This window comes from Hibiscus syriacus, unplaced genomic scaffold (genome assembly GCF_006381635.1).
Source record: "Hibiscus syriacus cultivar Baekdansim isolate YM2019G1 unplaced genomic scaffold, ASM638163v2 tig00110372_pilon, whole genome shotgun sequence".
Classification (NCBI taxonomy): Eukaryota; Viridiplantae; Streptophyta; class Magnoliopsida; order Malvales; family Malvaceae; genus Hibiscus; species Hibiscus syriacus.
Genome location: NW_024062709.1, coordinates 1094847 through 1111787, shown reverse-complemented (window position 1 = coordinate 1111787; position 16941 = coordinate 1094847). Strand labels below are relative to the sequence as shown.

Below are 16941 nucleotides of genomic sequence, written 5' to 3'. Positions count from 1 at the left end.
TTTGGTTCAAAACTAACTTTAAATATCCAGATCCTTGACATGCAGTTCCAAAAACATAAAATTTTGAACAAAAAACATACAATGTGAGCTGAAAATGGGAAAGTGCGAAAGTGGAAAAACTTACTTCCAGATAGCCCGAAAGAGAAAATAAATACCTTCTTGCAAGTGAGGGTGATCCTAAGAAATAAGTGTAATCGGTGTTGCGTTCCAGAAATTCTTCCTTCATTTTTTCTTTGTAAATAAAAAGCTGAAAGATAGAGCACTACTTGGGTTTACAATTTAACATGGCGGAAAACTGAAGAACAAAAACCAAACGAGAGTGCATATGAGCGAAAGAGACTGAGAGGTGAAGGCACTGTTTGGGATTTCATTATATATGATCATCTGTTGGAAAATCTTTAACCACAAGGATTAAACGAAGAAATTATTCTATGCCATTTATACAAAATAATTCCAGCTTTGTTGGTGACTTTCAACAATGATACTTAGTTCATCTAAGTAGTATTTGTCAACTCTACATTTCTAACCCCATTTTTTTCTCACAAGTATTTCATCGAACATCTATGCTTCACAAGCATTTTTTGTCAACTTTGTATCTAACATTGCACCTTGAATCTTTGATGGTCCCGATAGTCCCTTGGTCGGGTCTTCTCTCAATGGACCCTTATTCAAGTCAACATCTCCACATAATTCAAATTTAGATTAGAATTTCCCATGCATCCCTGACTGAAAAGTTACGCTAGAAATGAGAAGAGAGAAGAGAAAAAGGAATTTTGAGATCGAAAATGAATTTGAGGTTTAGAATGAAATTGAGGACTGTGTTGCAAGTTTTAAAAGTTGGGGGGACCTAAATGCAAGCATCTGAAAAGTTCAGTGATCATATTGCAAACATACTAACGACAGTGTAATGACGTCAAACGGCCGGTTACGTCGGGGACCATATTGCAAACAGACTAAATGTTGGAGGACTGTATTGCAAGTTTTAAAAGTTGGAGGACCTAAATACAAGCTTTAGAAAAGTTCAGTAACATTACTATACTTTACCCTTTTAAATTTTTTATCGAGTTTATAATTTTCATCAAGAATAATAATTTTTTTTATCATAATTTATTTTTTAATGATGTTCACATTATCCTTTATGATATCATAACCTTTATATTAAAGTATCCTAGACTAACTTAAACATAAAAAAGTGTCCTAAAAATCAAATTTTTACGTATTTTAATTTACTTTCATCTTATATGAATCTAAAACAACCTTATTTATCTCCGATCTAACATGTTTTAAAAATGACATAACAAATAATTTAGTGGTTAAAGGAATAATTGTTATCCTTAAATATTCTAAATTTGAGTACGAGTGATTATAGGATATCACTTATAAATAGCTTAAATTAATAATAAAAAAATGACATAAACACCCATCGTCATAAAGCAGCCCGATCCATGCTAAAGTGTTTGTAATTAGGTTGTTTTTCTTAATTATTTACTAATAGAATTTTTAATAACTCTCAAATGAAATGATGTCAGCGTTGCAAAATTTGGACAAAACTCTGAAAAAAAATGGAAAGTAAACATTAAGACATCACTAGAGGAACGACACAATTTAATCATCTTAATAGACATCATAATTTGGCAACTTCATATATCTTTGAGGGTGCATTTGGTTCACGAAATGTAAGATTATTAGTGGGAATAAAAGATTATTAGGGAATATGATTACTGGGAATGTTGTATTTTGTGTTTGGTTAGTTTAGCATGAATGTAAGATTACCGTGTTTGGTTAAAGGAAAAAAATTATTGAAATGTATATTTGACCAAATTGTCCTTATTATATATTTGTATAATATTATAAGTTGTAAAATATTTATATATTTTCTTTAAAAAAATTAAATTCATAATATTTATATAAATTTTTTACAAAATTAAAAATATAAAAAAAGTTTAATGAAAGGGTAAAATTTTATTTTAACCCCAGAACTTTATATAAAATTTTAATTATAGATTTTTTTTGTAAATCTAAAATAAATTATGGATAAATTTATAATTTAACCTTCACAGAATTTTTATTATTCAATAACAGAAGAATGATATTTTTGAAATAAAAATAAAAATTTAAGGGCATTTTAGTCCAAAACGCCGGTAATGTTACAATACCTAAAGGAATAGAGGTAATGATATTTCCGATAATATACCCAAAAAATCTACTATTAATAATAAAACATTACCGAAAATGATATTCCCTACCAAACTAAACGGGAATGTGGATTTTATTCCCGGAAAAATCCTACATTCCCCCGTCCAAACGTCTCATGAAGGTATTTTTTTTGGGTAAGCAAAGAAATAAACATAATTGATTACAAAAGCCACCAGTTTTGACGGTAGAGAGTAGGAATTAGTTGATGGAGTGCTATAGGAATGGAGTTCCTCTGCCCTATCTTCTGCCCCTATGTATGCCCTCACCATTTAGATTAAAACACGTGTAATAAGATTAACTAGTAAACTAATAGAGTTTTGCCTTTATCCTTTATTTCCTTATTTTTCAATGGTTTTTTGTTTTGTAAAATAAAGTTAACGCGTGTAACTTTTTAAAAGAAATTCATTAATAGTATTTTATTTTATTTTATTTTATTTATCTCTTTTATTTATTATTAAATTTTATTTTCTAAAAGTTTAAATTATTTCTAATTATTTAGTTCAATTGATTTTTATCTTCTTGATAAGTGCTTAATTTAATTAATATTTAGCTTTTAAATTACTCCTAAATCATTGATTTTTATGGGTTAATTATTCGTTTTTATTCATTTTCTGTGCAGGACGTCAGATTCTGAAAATTGTATTAAAAGGAAAGAATTCTACAGTTTTCTTATTTTCGGAATCGAAGCTGGATTAGTAGGCATGAACTTGGGCATGAAACATCCGACGAGGCGATGACGTCAGCACATTCTAGAATCAAACTCAAGTTTAGGATAATATTTTAAACATTATATTTTATATTTATATTTTAGTTTAAATAGGTTTTAGTATTTCAATTATGATTTAGTATATTATTTTAAATAGTATTTTAGTTTATCTTTGTTTTAGGTTTTTTAGTTTAAATAGTTTTAAGTGTTTTTATTAGGATAAAATATATTATTTTAGGAATTATCTTTAGGTTATTTTTAGGAATTTGAAGGCTCTAAATACTCTCTAAGGGGGAGCCTAGAAACATATCTCTCTCATCTGAGAATTAAATATTCTTTTTCTCTCTAGCTTTCTCTCTATTTTTCGCATACTTCTTTATTTTCTTTTAAATTTTATTTTCAACAATTATGCTAAGTATGATTTTGGTCATGCTTAGCTAATTTTCTTTTAAGCCGAAGGTTAAAGCGAATGCTCAATTCCAAACGTGAGAATTTTAAGGTACTTAAATCGCTTCGGATTTCTCTCTATGTTTTCCTGAGTTTACTTTTTAAATCAAAACGATTACGACATTGGTCTTGATGTTGTTATGGTTAACGTTTGAAGAAGGATTTGCTTATTGAAGCATATTCGACTTTCCGAGAACGCACTTAGCAAAATTGTTTGCTAAGAGGAAACGAAAATCGGAATCAGTTACTGTTGAAACAACATAATCCGAGTCGGTAGCGAGGAATTGTTCTTGTAGTAACCGACGTGAATCTTGAAGTAAAAATATGTTTCGATGATCTGATGAATTTCAGGAAAACTGAAGTCTGATGTTGTTTTCACTATAAGTTTTTCTTTATCTCAATCTCTTTAGATTATTTATTTAATTATTTTCTTTTATTTAACTCTTATCTTTTATTTTAAAAATAACTTTTAAAAACACTTTTTTATCTTTACTACTATTATTTATTATTTTATTATTTCCCTTTTTATTTATTATTATTTATTTTATTATTCTTTCTTTTTAAATTATAATTATTTATTTTTATTTTATTATATCTTTTCAACTTCATCTGGAACTATATTTTCTTTTAAATCAAGAAACAGTTTTACTAAATCAGAAACACCACAGTCCTTGTGGATCAACCCTGCTTCTTTATACTACTTTTCCTTTCTATTTATTAAGAATCCGAAATTATTTTGATAGTAAAATGTCGATCATCAAATTGGCGTCGTTTTCCGGGGACTAACGATAAGTACTAATTTATTTTTCTAGTTTTTAATTTTTGACCAGAAGAAACTCAGGTGAATTAGTATATCTAGATCCGGAGATCGAAGCACGAGCACAAAGAATCCACGCACAAACGCTTCGAGAAAAAAGAAAAATACAATAAGAACAAGAGCAGAATTCAGAAGTATAATCAAATCCGGAGACAAACTCTGAAGCACACAACATCCCAATGGTAGAAGAAGAACAAACGATCTGATAACTAGCCACAGCTCCTGTCACTCAGACGCCATTATGCATCAATTTTCCTAGTGGCGAGACTCCGTTTCAATTAAAGACGTGACTCATTCATCTTCTTCTCATCTTCCATGGCTTTCCCACTGAAGATCTGCACAAACACTTGTTGGAATTCCACATGGTTTGCACAAATATGAAACTACAAGGAGTTACCGAGGATCAAATTAAATTGAGGGCTTTCCCTTTCTCTTTAGCTGACTTGGCTAAAGATTGGTTATTTTATTTACATCCTAATTCAGTTAATCCATGGGCTAACATTATTCGAATTTTTCTTGACAAGTTCTTTCCAGCGGCTAAAGCAAGCGAGTTATGAAGGAGCATTATTTTCATTCAACAAAAGAGGAAAAAAAGTCTTTATGACTATTGTGAGCGATTTAAAAAGCTTTGCCAATGGAGATGAAAATGGTAGATGCCGCCAGTGGAGGAGCATTAGTCAACATGACACCAACAACAGCAAGGGAATTGATTTCAACCATGACAGCCAACTCTCAACAGTTTTCAAGTGAACCCAGCCAACGGGTTCACGAGATAAATACATTTTCCCTTGAAAATAAGTTAGATAAATTAACTGAAGTAGTTAATTCACTTGTTGCAGGAAAATCTAGAGCAACAATATCATGTGAGATACGCACAAAGCTAGACCATCCGATAGATTGCTGCCCATTGATACAAGAAGGATGCAATTCAGAAATCAATGTCGTAAGGAACTTTCTAGGTCCTCCACAAAGACAATGCAACCCATACAATAATACTTATAATCCAAAATGACGAGACCACCCAAACTTCAACTATACGGCAAATCAAAGACCAACTTATCAACCAAGACTTCCTCCTCAACAGAAAACACAAAAACCATCATTGGAGGAACTCATAGGAAAGTTAGCAATTTCATAAGAAAAGTTCATTGCATCCCAGGAAAAATTCCAAACCCAAACCGAAACATATCTTCAAGAGTTAGATAACCAAGTAAGCCTACTAGCTCAAACTATGGAAAAATTGGAATCACAAAGAATACTAGCTTCTCAAACAGAGTTAAATCCAAGAGAGAATGTTAGTGCCATCACACTTCGAAGTGGAACAGTCATCTCACCCGAAGTTCCAGCAGAAAAAGTTGCACATCAGGAAGAACAAGAGGAAACACCACCTCTAGAAATACAAGGTACGTCTAACGAACACCTTTCTCTTTCTTCTCATGAAATCACGCCACCACCCTTCCCATCAAGGTTGATGAAACATGATAAAAGAGCTGAAGAAAGGGAGATCTTGGAGGTGTTCCAAAAAGTTCAAGTCAACATATCTCTTCTTGAAGTAATTCGACAAGTACCAATGTATGCTCGATTTTTAAAAGAACTTTGCACTACAAAAGGTAAATTTTGGAGAACATGTCTTTGCAATTTTTCAACGAAAGCTTCCACCAAAGATGAAGGATAAAGGTATGTTCGTTATACCTTGTAAAATAGGTAATTTTAAAATTAAACGTATAATGTGTGATTTAGGAGTTTCAATTAACGTTATGCCATTTTTAATTTATAAAATGATTACTAACGATCATTTGAAGGAAACGAGAGTAACTATACAGTTGGTTGATCGGTCCGTGATCTATCCAGTGGGAGTGATGGAAAATGTCTTAGTAAAGGACAATGTATTATTTTTTTCCTGTAGATTTCTATGTCATTGACATGGAACATGATAGGTCGGATTCTTATTCCGAAGTACTCTTAGGCCGAACCTTCCTAAGCATCGTACATACAAAGATCCATGTTAGAAATGGTATACTAACAATCGAATTTGATGGTGAGATCATTGAGTTTGATGTTTACAAAGCAATGAGATACCCTGATCGAGTTGAAAGAATTAATTATGTTGATATTTTAGATCTATTAATTGATGAATATATTTAATCTAATCCTTCCATGGATCTTGAACTTTGCCACAAAGAGGATAAAATTGAGTTTGAAAATATTTTTTTCAATCAATTCTGATTTATACCTTCATCTAAAAATAAAATTTTACCAAGTGTTTTGCAGGCACCTGAGATATAATTGAAACAAATGATGAAATACTTAAAGAATGCTTTTTTAGGAGAAAATACTACTTCGTCGGTTATTATTTTGGATAAGCTTTTAAAGCTAAAAAAGATTCGAAGAAAAACCTTGAGAAAGCCAAAATCTACAAGAAAAAAAAAGAATTATATGATCGTAGAATTTCTCATAAGGAAGTTCTAAGTTGGAAAAAGCATATGAAGTGGAGGAAGTATTTCCCTCGAACCCTATAGTCTGAATCAGGTCGTCGAGCTAAAGACGTTAAACAAAAGTGCTTGATGGGAGACAACTCATTTCGTTCTATTTTTATTTTATTTCATTTTATTTTCGTTTGATTTTTATTTTATTTTTAGCAAACTTTATTTTCATTCTATTTATTTTATTTTATTTTAATTAATTTTATTTTATTTTTCTCTAAACAGATTCAAATTCCGATCGAATATTTGACAAAAAGAACAATGTTCACGTCTGGAAGTAGGAAGAGGTGCATGTTGGCAAAACCCAACCCCTAAGAGGCGCACGTTAGCAAACCCCCGATTTTTGTTGTTCCCTCATTTGCTGAAAATTCCAAGTTTAAAACCACTTTTGTTTCAAAATTCTTTTTATGGGACCCACATTATCTATCACTATATCAACCTTTACAATTCTAAACCAATCCCAGCACTATTTCATTCCACCTTTTTAGTTTGACTAAAAATCAAACTCTTTTATTCTTCTTTTCTACCCCAATGAAAAACCCACATAACCTAACAATCTTCTTTCTTCATTCCAGCTGCACGTCCCTTACCCTTCATTTCTTTGTTTCTTTCGATCGGCCACCATAAACTTTACATCACCGCCGATCAAGCTTCGTCGCCACCCAACCTTGAAGGCCACGGTAGCTACTAGATTGGGGAGTATTCTTTTTTCCTTTATTTGTTTTTAAATTTAATATATGTTTTGGGGACAAAACGAAATAAGTGTGGGGAAAAGGATAAGCATGTCATCAATTTTTTCCTTAACTTGTTTAATTTTTTGAAATTGAGTTATTCTGATGTTGAAATATTGAGGTCATTGGTTGCTAGTCTTGAACTTCGCTTTATACTCTTGCTTCCTTTTGGATTGTGATCATGTTTTGATCGAATTTAATTTGCATGATTGGTAATTGGTATAGTTGATGAATTTTTTGTTGAGTATTGATATTTCATGCTTTTATCGATAGAGATGAACTTAACTCAGTGAACATTAACTTTTCTTATGAGATTTGAGCCTAACGAGTATATATATTCTTTCTTGCTCATTGTTTGACTTGTGTGTGCCGGACTAATTAGGATGTTCTAGAACTTGTAATCACAATGCATATCGAGATTAAATGTTGAATGTAATGTTTTAATGTGATAGGGGCACATAGGATAAACCCACTTTTCCCAAAAAGCCTACCTGTTTACACATCCACTAGTGAACCACATTTGAACCTATTTCTCTTTCATTGTTTTACACCTCATAATCAAACCCGAAGCCTTTCTTTTTATTTTTCTTATCTTTTCACGCCCTTGCCGAGACTTGAGATCTTGTATCAATCTTGTTTCACAAAAAAATTCACTGTTTCGAAAATTGAAAAAAAAACAATCTATTCACTATTTCGAACAACATAAAAAAAGAGAGAGAAAAACATATCCTTTGTTCGAAAAAAAGGAAGGAAAAATCAAACATTTCAATTGTCTTTCATATATTCTTTTTCCTTGTTTTATTTTTCATTGCGCTTCATGTTAATTCGTGGATTGCTCTTAATTATTTTGATCTCTTGTTTCAGTATTTTAAACCTTTCTTTTTGGCTTTTTTCCTACCCTAACCTAAGCCTCGTTACACCTTGTTAAAGACTCATTGATTATTGCATTATGGTAATATTTTGGTTAGTCTCGGTTTGAGCAATTTCATTTACCTTAAACACTTTGGGTGGATATGTGTGAATCTTTGTGAGGTATTGAGTCATGTTTTATTGAAGTTGGCAATTAATTGGGATGTCTTGCTTACCTTAATTTTTTAGTTATGTCTTTGCTTGATTGTAACTTGAATTCGGCAAATGTCATGAACTTAGTTCGATTGGAGGTTTGAGGAATAAATTGAAATTGAAGATGACAACTTATGATTTTGATATGTTAATTGATGAATGCTTGAGGACAATCAATTAATTAGTGAGGGGGAATTTGATAAGTGTTTAATTTATTTAATATTTAGCTTTTAAATTACTCCTTAATTATTGGTTTTTGTGGCTTAATTGTTCGTTTTCATTCATTTTCTGTGCAGAACGTCAGATTCTGAAAATTGCACTAAAAGGAAAGAATTCTGCAGTTTTTTTATTTTCGGAATCGAAGCTGGATTATTGGGCATGAACTCGGGCATGAAACATCCGACGAGGCGATGAAGTCAACACCTTCTAGAAGATCCAGTCATCGTTTCTAGAAGAACGAATGAATTGACTGCACGTTTCTAGAATATGGATTTGAATCAAACTCAAGTTTAGGATAATATTTTAAACATTATATTTTATCTTTGTATTTTAGTTTAAATAGTTTTTAGTATTTCAATTAGGATTTAGGATATTATTTTAAATAGTATCTTAGTTTATCTTTGTTTTAGGTTTTTTAGTTTAAATAGTTTTAAGTGTTTTTATTAGGATAAAAAATATTATTTTAGGAATTATCTTTAGCTTATTTTTAGGAATTTGAAGGTTATAAATACCCTCTAAGGGTGAGCCTAGAAACATATCTCTCTCATCTGAGAATTAAATCTTCTTTTTCTCTCTAGCTTTCTCTCTATTTTTCGCACACTTCTTTATTTTATTTTAAATTTTGTTTTCAACAATTATGCTAAGTATGACTTTGGTCATACTTAGCTAATTTTTCTTTTAGGCCGAAGGCTAAAGCGAAGGCTCAATTCCAAACGTGAGAATTGTAAAGTACTTAAATCACTATGAATTTCTCTCTCTGTATTTCTGAGCTTACTTTTCAAATCAAAACGATTTCGACTTTGGTCTGGATGTTGTTATGGTTAACGTTTGAAGAAGGATTTGCTTATTGAAGCATATTCGACTTCCCGATAACACACTTACAAAAATTGTTTGCTAATAGGAAACGAAGATCGAAATCAGTTACTGTTGAAACAACATAATCCGAGTCGACAGTGAGGAATTGTTCTTGTAGTAACCAACGTGAATTTTGAAGTAAAAATATGTTTCGATGATCCGAGGAATTTGAGGCAAAGGTGAAGTCTAAGGCTGCTTTCACTATAAGTTTCTCTTTATCTCAATCTCTTTAAATTATTTTCTTTTATTTAATTCTTATCTTTTATTTAAAAAAAACTTTTAAAAACAACTTTTTATCTTTACTACTATTATTTATTATTTTATTATTTTCCCTTTTTATTTATTATTATTTATTTTATTATTCTTTCTTTTTAAATTATAATTATTTGTTTTTATTTTATATATCTTTTCAACTTCATCTGGAACTCTATTTTCTTTTAAATCAAGAAACAATATTACTAAATCAAAAATACCACAGTCCCTGTGGACTGACCCTACTTCTTTATACTACTTTTCCTTTCTATTTATTAAGAACCCGGAATTATTTTGATAGCAAAACGGCAGTTATCACTTCTTCTCTTATGTTGATTTTTCAGATTTTAATTTATTGAATTTAATTTTAACCAAAAAAAATTCATTTATGTTTTTTTAGATTTTAAGCAGTAAAGTTTCAAAAAAAATTAGAAACATTTTAAAAATAATTAAATTTCAGTTAAAATAAATGTAATAACCCTTATATATCATATTAAGTTATTTTTATTATTTTAACATTAAATACTTTTTTAATAACATCAAAATAAAAGTAATTATAAAATAAATAAATAAATTTAATTCAATTTGAATCATCACTATTTAAAAAATAATCATAAATAATCTGAACACTATAGTTTAAATATTTTTCTCTCTCAATCCTATAAAAGTTTATCAAATCACGAATTATCCAAACGCTATGACATTTACTTTTAAATTATAAATCATCAAAATAGTATTTGGTTTTTAAAAATTGTTATATCTCTGGAAGTCACTTCTAAAAATTACTCATTATTCGCTAGATAAAACCTCCTAAAAAGATCTCTAGGTTTAGTAAGGCCTCCAATGAAATCATATTATCTTAACATTGGAATACAATACATAATCAACACTTCTAACCGACCCATGTTATTTATCATAGTGAAATTCAAAAAATTTAACAACTAGATCTATTTATCTCGCTGACTGACGATTAGTCATAATGATCTTGTATCTTGTTTCATCTATATATAGTCATTAGAAATACCCCGTAGCTACAACTGAGAGGTGATCTTTCGACTGCATTCTTCTTCACTCTTATATATCCTCTTTATGTTTTCATCTCCCCCACAAGAATACACCGATTGATATTCATTTTCTCACCGACTAAGATTCTCCACTCAATTAGAAGGGATAAATTGCCAAGGAAAACTTATTCCCATAAAAATAATTTAAATATATTATATAAGAATTATTAATTATTTTTTATTAGATTTTATTTGATAAAAATTCAAAAATAAATTATAATTATTTTACAAATAATTAAATATAAGTCAAATGATAAAAATTAATAATTCTTATATATCATGTTAAGTTTTTTTATTATTTTAAATAGAAATACTTTTTATAATTTCAAAATTAGTTTTTAGAAAAATAATTTTAGTTATAGTTTTTTGACATTATGTGAATAAATTTAACATTTTCCATAAATAATTTAAAAAATAGTTAATAATTCTTATATAATATATTTAAATTATTTTTTATGGGAATAAGTTTGTCTTGAGAATTTATCCCTTCTGAATTGAGTGAAGAATCTTAGTCGATGAGAAAATGAATATTGACCTGTGTATTATTGGGGGGGGGGATGAAGACATAAAGAGGGGATATAAGAGTGAAAAAGAAGGCTGTCGAGAGATCCCCTCTCAGTTGTAGCTAAGGGATATTTATAATGAATCTATATGGATGGAACAAGATACAAGATCATTATGACTACTCGTCATTCAACGGGATAAATAGATCTAGTCGTCAAATTTTGAATTTCACTATGATAACAACGTGGGTCGGTTAGAAGTATTGTTTATGTATTGTATTCCTATGTTAGGATGATATGAGTTCATTGGAGGCTTAAGTAGACCGATAGATCTTTCTAGGAGGTCTTATCTAGCGAAGAACGAGACCTCCAGAGGTATAACAATTTTTAAAAAACCAAATACTTTTTTTGATGATTTATAATTTAGAAGTAAATGTAATCGGTGTTGCGTTCCAACAATTCTTTCTCCATTTTTTCTTTGTAAATAGAAAAGCAGAAAGACATAGCACTACTTTGGTTTACAATTTTACATGGCAGAAAACTGAAGAACAAAAACCAAACGAGAATGCATGTGAGCGAAAGAGACTGAGAGGTGAAGCCGCTGTTTGGGATTTCATTATATTTGATCATTTGCTAGAAAATCTTTAACCACAAGGATTAAACAAGGAAATTATTATATGCCATTTATAATAAATAATTCTAGCTTTGTTGGTGACTTTCAACAATGATACTTAGTTAATCTTAGTAGTATTTGTCGACTTTGCATTTTTAACCCCATTTTTTTCTCACAAGCATTTCATCGAACATCTATGCTTCACCTGAGATGACATGTATCTAACATTACACCTTGAATCGTTGATGGTCCTGATAGACCATTGGTCGAGTTTTCTCTCAATGGACCCTTATTCAAGTCATCACCTCCACAGAATTCAAAGTTAGATTAGTATTTCCCGTGCATCTTCGACTGAAAAAGTTACGCTGGAAATGAGAAGAGAGAAGAGAAAAAGGAAATTTGACATTGAAAATGAATTTAGGGTTTAAAATGAAATTAAGGACTGTGTTGTAAGTTTTAAAAGTTGGGGGACCTAAATGCAAGCGCCTAAAAAGTTCAGTGATCATATTGCAAACGTGCTAACGGTAATGTAACGGCGTCAAACGGACGGTTAAGTCGGGGACCATATTGCAAACGGACTAAATATTGGATGACTATATTGCAAGTTTTAAAAGTTAGAGGACCTAAATGCAAGCTTTCAAAAAATTCAGTGACCATTACTATACTTTACCTTTTTTTATTTGTTTATCGAGTTTATATTTTTCATAAAGAATAACGATTTGTTTTATCATAATTTATATTTCAATGATGTTCACGTTATCCTTTATGATATCCTAACCTTTATATTAAAGTATCCTAGACTAACTTAAACATAAAAAAGTGTCCTAAAAATCAAATTTTTAAGTCTCTTAATTATTTAAACCACACTGTTAAAGAAGATTTATGATTCACCTTTTTAAAAAATAGTGATGATTCAAATTGAATTAAAACTTATTTATTTATTTATTTTATAATTAATTTTATTTTGATATTATAAACAAGTATTTATAGTTAAAATAATAATAAAAACTTAATATGATATATAAGAATTATTAAATTTTATTTAAATAAAATTTAATTATTTAAAAAGTATTTATAATTTTTTTGAAACTTTACTGCATAAAATCTAAAAAACATAAACTAACTTTTTTTTTGTTAAAATTAAATTCAATAAATTAAAATCTGAAAAATCAACATAAGAAAAGAACAATCGAACTAAATCATTATAAATAATTTAAACTTTTAGAAAATCAAATTTAATAATAAATAAAAGAGATAAATAAAATAAAATAAATTACTATTATTGAATTTCTTTTAAAATATTACATGCGTTAATTTTATTTTACAAAGCAAAAAAACCATTAAATGAAAAGTAAGGAAATAAAGGTTAATGGCAAAACTTTGTTTGTTTACTAGTTAATTTAATACACGTGTTTTAATCTAAATGGTGGAGCACATACAGGGGCAGGGGAATTCCATTCTTGTTCGTATTTCTTAAAAATTCTAAATTTTTACGTGATTAAATATTTTGTTTACTTTTTTTATTGATGATTTACTTTTATATTTTTAAAATTTTATAATCTTACATATTTAAATTTCTAGTGTAACCTCTTAAAAATCCGTACATCTAATATAAAATCTTGTACCTATTTAATCATCAACGTACCACACTAAGAATCTCATTAAGAGCTGTCGAAACACATGTAATCACAGTGGTTTGCTTAAAGTTAAAAATAATAACTTTCAAGCCCTTAGCATTGAAAATTACAAAAGAGAAGAAAATTAAGAAAAGCTTAAAACTAAAAATGTAATCGTATCAAATCAATAGAAGATATCATTTTGATTTTACATAAGATACATATTTATGTAGATAATAACTTTGGATACATATCATTTATCTTAGTCATTTTTTATTACAAACAACAATTTTATTATATCAGAGAAAGAAAGAAAAAAACATTACATTTATAATTCAGCAAATCCGGTTGTTTTCTTACCGTCATGTGCTTTACGAAAGAAATGCTTGACGTAATCTGAATAAAGAACTTGTTTGTAAATTGGTTTTTCACCACTTGCAATCAATTCATGTAACGGTCCTATCATATTGCAGGTCTTGGATTCACAAAAATAGGGACCGAAATTCTGTTATTACTTCTATTAGCGACCACACGATGCTCGACACTCCTATATCTCCCATTGCTTATTATTTGCAGGGCATCTCCAACATTGATTACAAGAGATCCTTTAATCGGAGGAACATGAACCCAATTATCTCTCTCGTTTTCTCTTACGAAGAGGCCTCCGATCTCATCCTGAAGGAGAATTGTGAGAGTCGAGACATCAGAGTGACGACCTACTCCGACAGTAAGTTCAGGATTTGGACATTTGGGATAGTAGTTAAGATTAGTCCTCATTGAACCCATCAACAATGATTCTCTTGTCTCATCAATCTCATTAATATTTAAATCCTTCATTAGAACTTGTAATAGTTGTTTGATGACAACTTCAGACTTCTTCATGTAATCTAACACTTGTTCCCTACAAATTTATCAAAGTAGGTCGATTAATATAATATTTTGAAAAATAGGATGTATGTTATATGAAGTTTAACGATTCAAGAAAATCTAACAAGTAATATTTTTTACCTGCAGGCTGAAGGCCATAATGCAGAAGCTTCTTCTTCAGAGACGTAAAACAAGCTTAGATAATCTTTCCATTCAAGAGCCTTTTCAGCTTGAGGGGTAAAACTTGTGCCAAACCTCACATTGTTTGAAGAGGAATGGTCCTTGGAATACTTATTTTTTACCTCAGCTGGCAGCCTGAAGAACCTGTAGGTAGCATCCTTAACAGTGTCCAACACATGAATGGGGACATCATGATTAACAATTTGAAAGAAACCCCATTTGGAAGCAGCATCGCATATGGATTTGGCTACCTTGGGGTCCTCCCAATTGGACATATCAATGATGGGAATGGATTCTTGAGGTACGACATTGGACATGCAGGTCCTCTCTTCCGAAGGTTGGATATATTGCTTAGGGAGGGCTTTGAGACCCAATTCGGACAAACCCTTCACACCATTCCCTTGGTTGATAACAAATTCAAGGAGAGCCGAAGAGTCACTGAAAGGATCAGCAAGCGTTGGGGCCATTGGTTAGGGTAAATTATTAGTCGAAAGAACGAGGTTGTGTTTGAGGAAGAAGATAACAAGAGAAGGCAGTGATGCTTGTTGGTTTCAATGGAGTGGACATTTATATTGAAAATTTGTGAAGGGAGGCTCAGCAACCCAAGTAAGATGCACGCTGCACGCAGCTACCACTAACCTTCATTGTTTGGCGCAAAGCCTCATGGAAATGAAAAATATTTGCATTCACGTTTTAAATTTAGTCCAAACTGGCAGTCTGGGTTCAACCATGGAAAATTCATATATAATTAATTTTAGGCTTAGCAACCCAAAGGTTGGATATATTATAGTACTGTACAGTTTATTTAAATTTTTTATATCACTTCTTCATATTATTCAGTTGTTGCATTTCATTTAAATTGTTGTTCGATAATTTTTTTTATCTTACACAAGGTAAACGTCTTCATAGACATTAACTAATTCTCGATGCATAATATTTTTATTTGCCATTTTTATTTATTGATCAATTAACAACATTGGAAGAAAGAACGTACAACATTATAATTATATATTTTAATGTGTTTAATTATTTTTTTCTTCTCACGTGTTTTTATAAAAAAAATCATCCGACGTAATTTAAGATAAAGAATTTATTTAAAATTAATTTTTAACCACTTATAATAAACTCGAACAATGATCCTATCATATCAACATGTCTTGAATTCATAAAACTAAGGATCAAAATTTTTTGTCTTACTCCCATTAGCAAAAACATTGTGTTCAGCACAGTTGTACCTTCCATTGCTCATTATTTTGAAAGAGAAATGTGAGTGACGAAATGTTAGAATAACGGTCTATTCTATTAGTAAGTTTAAGGTTTGGACATATGAGATAATAATAAAGTTTAGCCCTTATTGAATCCATCAATTTTGATTCATTAATTTCGATAACATTTAGATCATTTATTAACGTTTGTAATTTATTTATTTCTAATAAAAACATGTTTTAATTTGTTATCATAATTGTATTTTTTTAATTTTTAATATTGTACCTAAAGCAATCATTTATATTAATAGAATTATATTTTGATAATAATACTAAACTCTTAAATCTTAAACTATTTAAAGTACTTTCGTGCAGTATCTTTTTATACTTTGAATGCGTTTGGAAGGCGGGCTCACCAACTCAAGTATGCGCATGCTGCACGCAGTTACTACCAACCTTCTTTAGCATAAATCCTAATGGAAATGCCACAGATATGGGAATGTACCTTTTAAAGTCCAAGATGAGAGGCTCATGGTTGGAAGAATTTTGCCCTCCGTACAAGATTATATAGTCATATATATTATATCGCTAGCGTAAATTTAATGTAATTTTTATTATAAGTTTTCTTTTTATAAATTGTTATATGTTTTATAATTAAATGGTTCTCCACTTGCATTTTATGTTAATTTATTAATCTGAGTTAAGTACAAGTCAGTATCTGTTCATAAATAAATCTCCATCATTTGATATTAAACGCTCACACCCCTGATATTTCTGATGCTCGAATATGGGATCTTAAGAAATAACAACAGTTCATTTACTACCGAGATCACTTGGTTCGTGATGTTATATTTATGTATATTTGATATATTAAATTTTTTAAATTTAAAAAAAAATTCTATTGGTTTCTTTCTTCTTTTGAGAATGACAACGTCAATTGTGTTCTATTGTTTTTTCCGAGTTTATGAATATTGATAGGGATGGCAACGAGTCTGTTAGTCTCAGGTTTTTGGTTAATTCGGATCGATCCAAAATATATATCATCCACTTGAATTTGACTCGACCCGATAATTATATATCTTTCAGCCGATCCGACCCGTTCCCAAAAAAATATATATCCTCTAC

At 30.0% G+C, this 16941-nt stretch overlaps 1 pseudogene; it reads right to left on the bottom strand.

Annotated features, from left to right (window-relative positions):
* Positions 1–13847: 13847 nt before the first annotated feature.
* Positions 13848–15078, bottom strand: LOC120121433 (annotated as a pseudogene).
* Positions 15079–16941: the final 1863 nt, after the last annotated feature.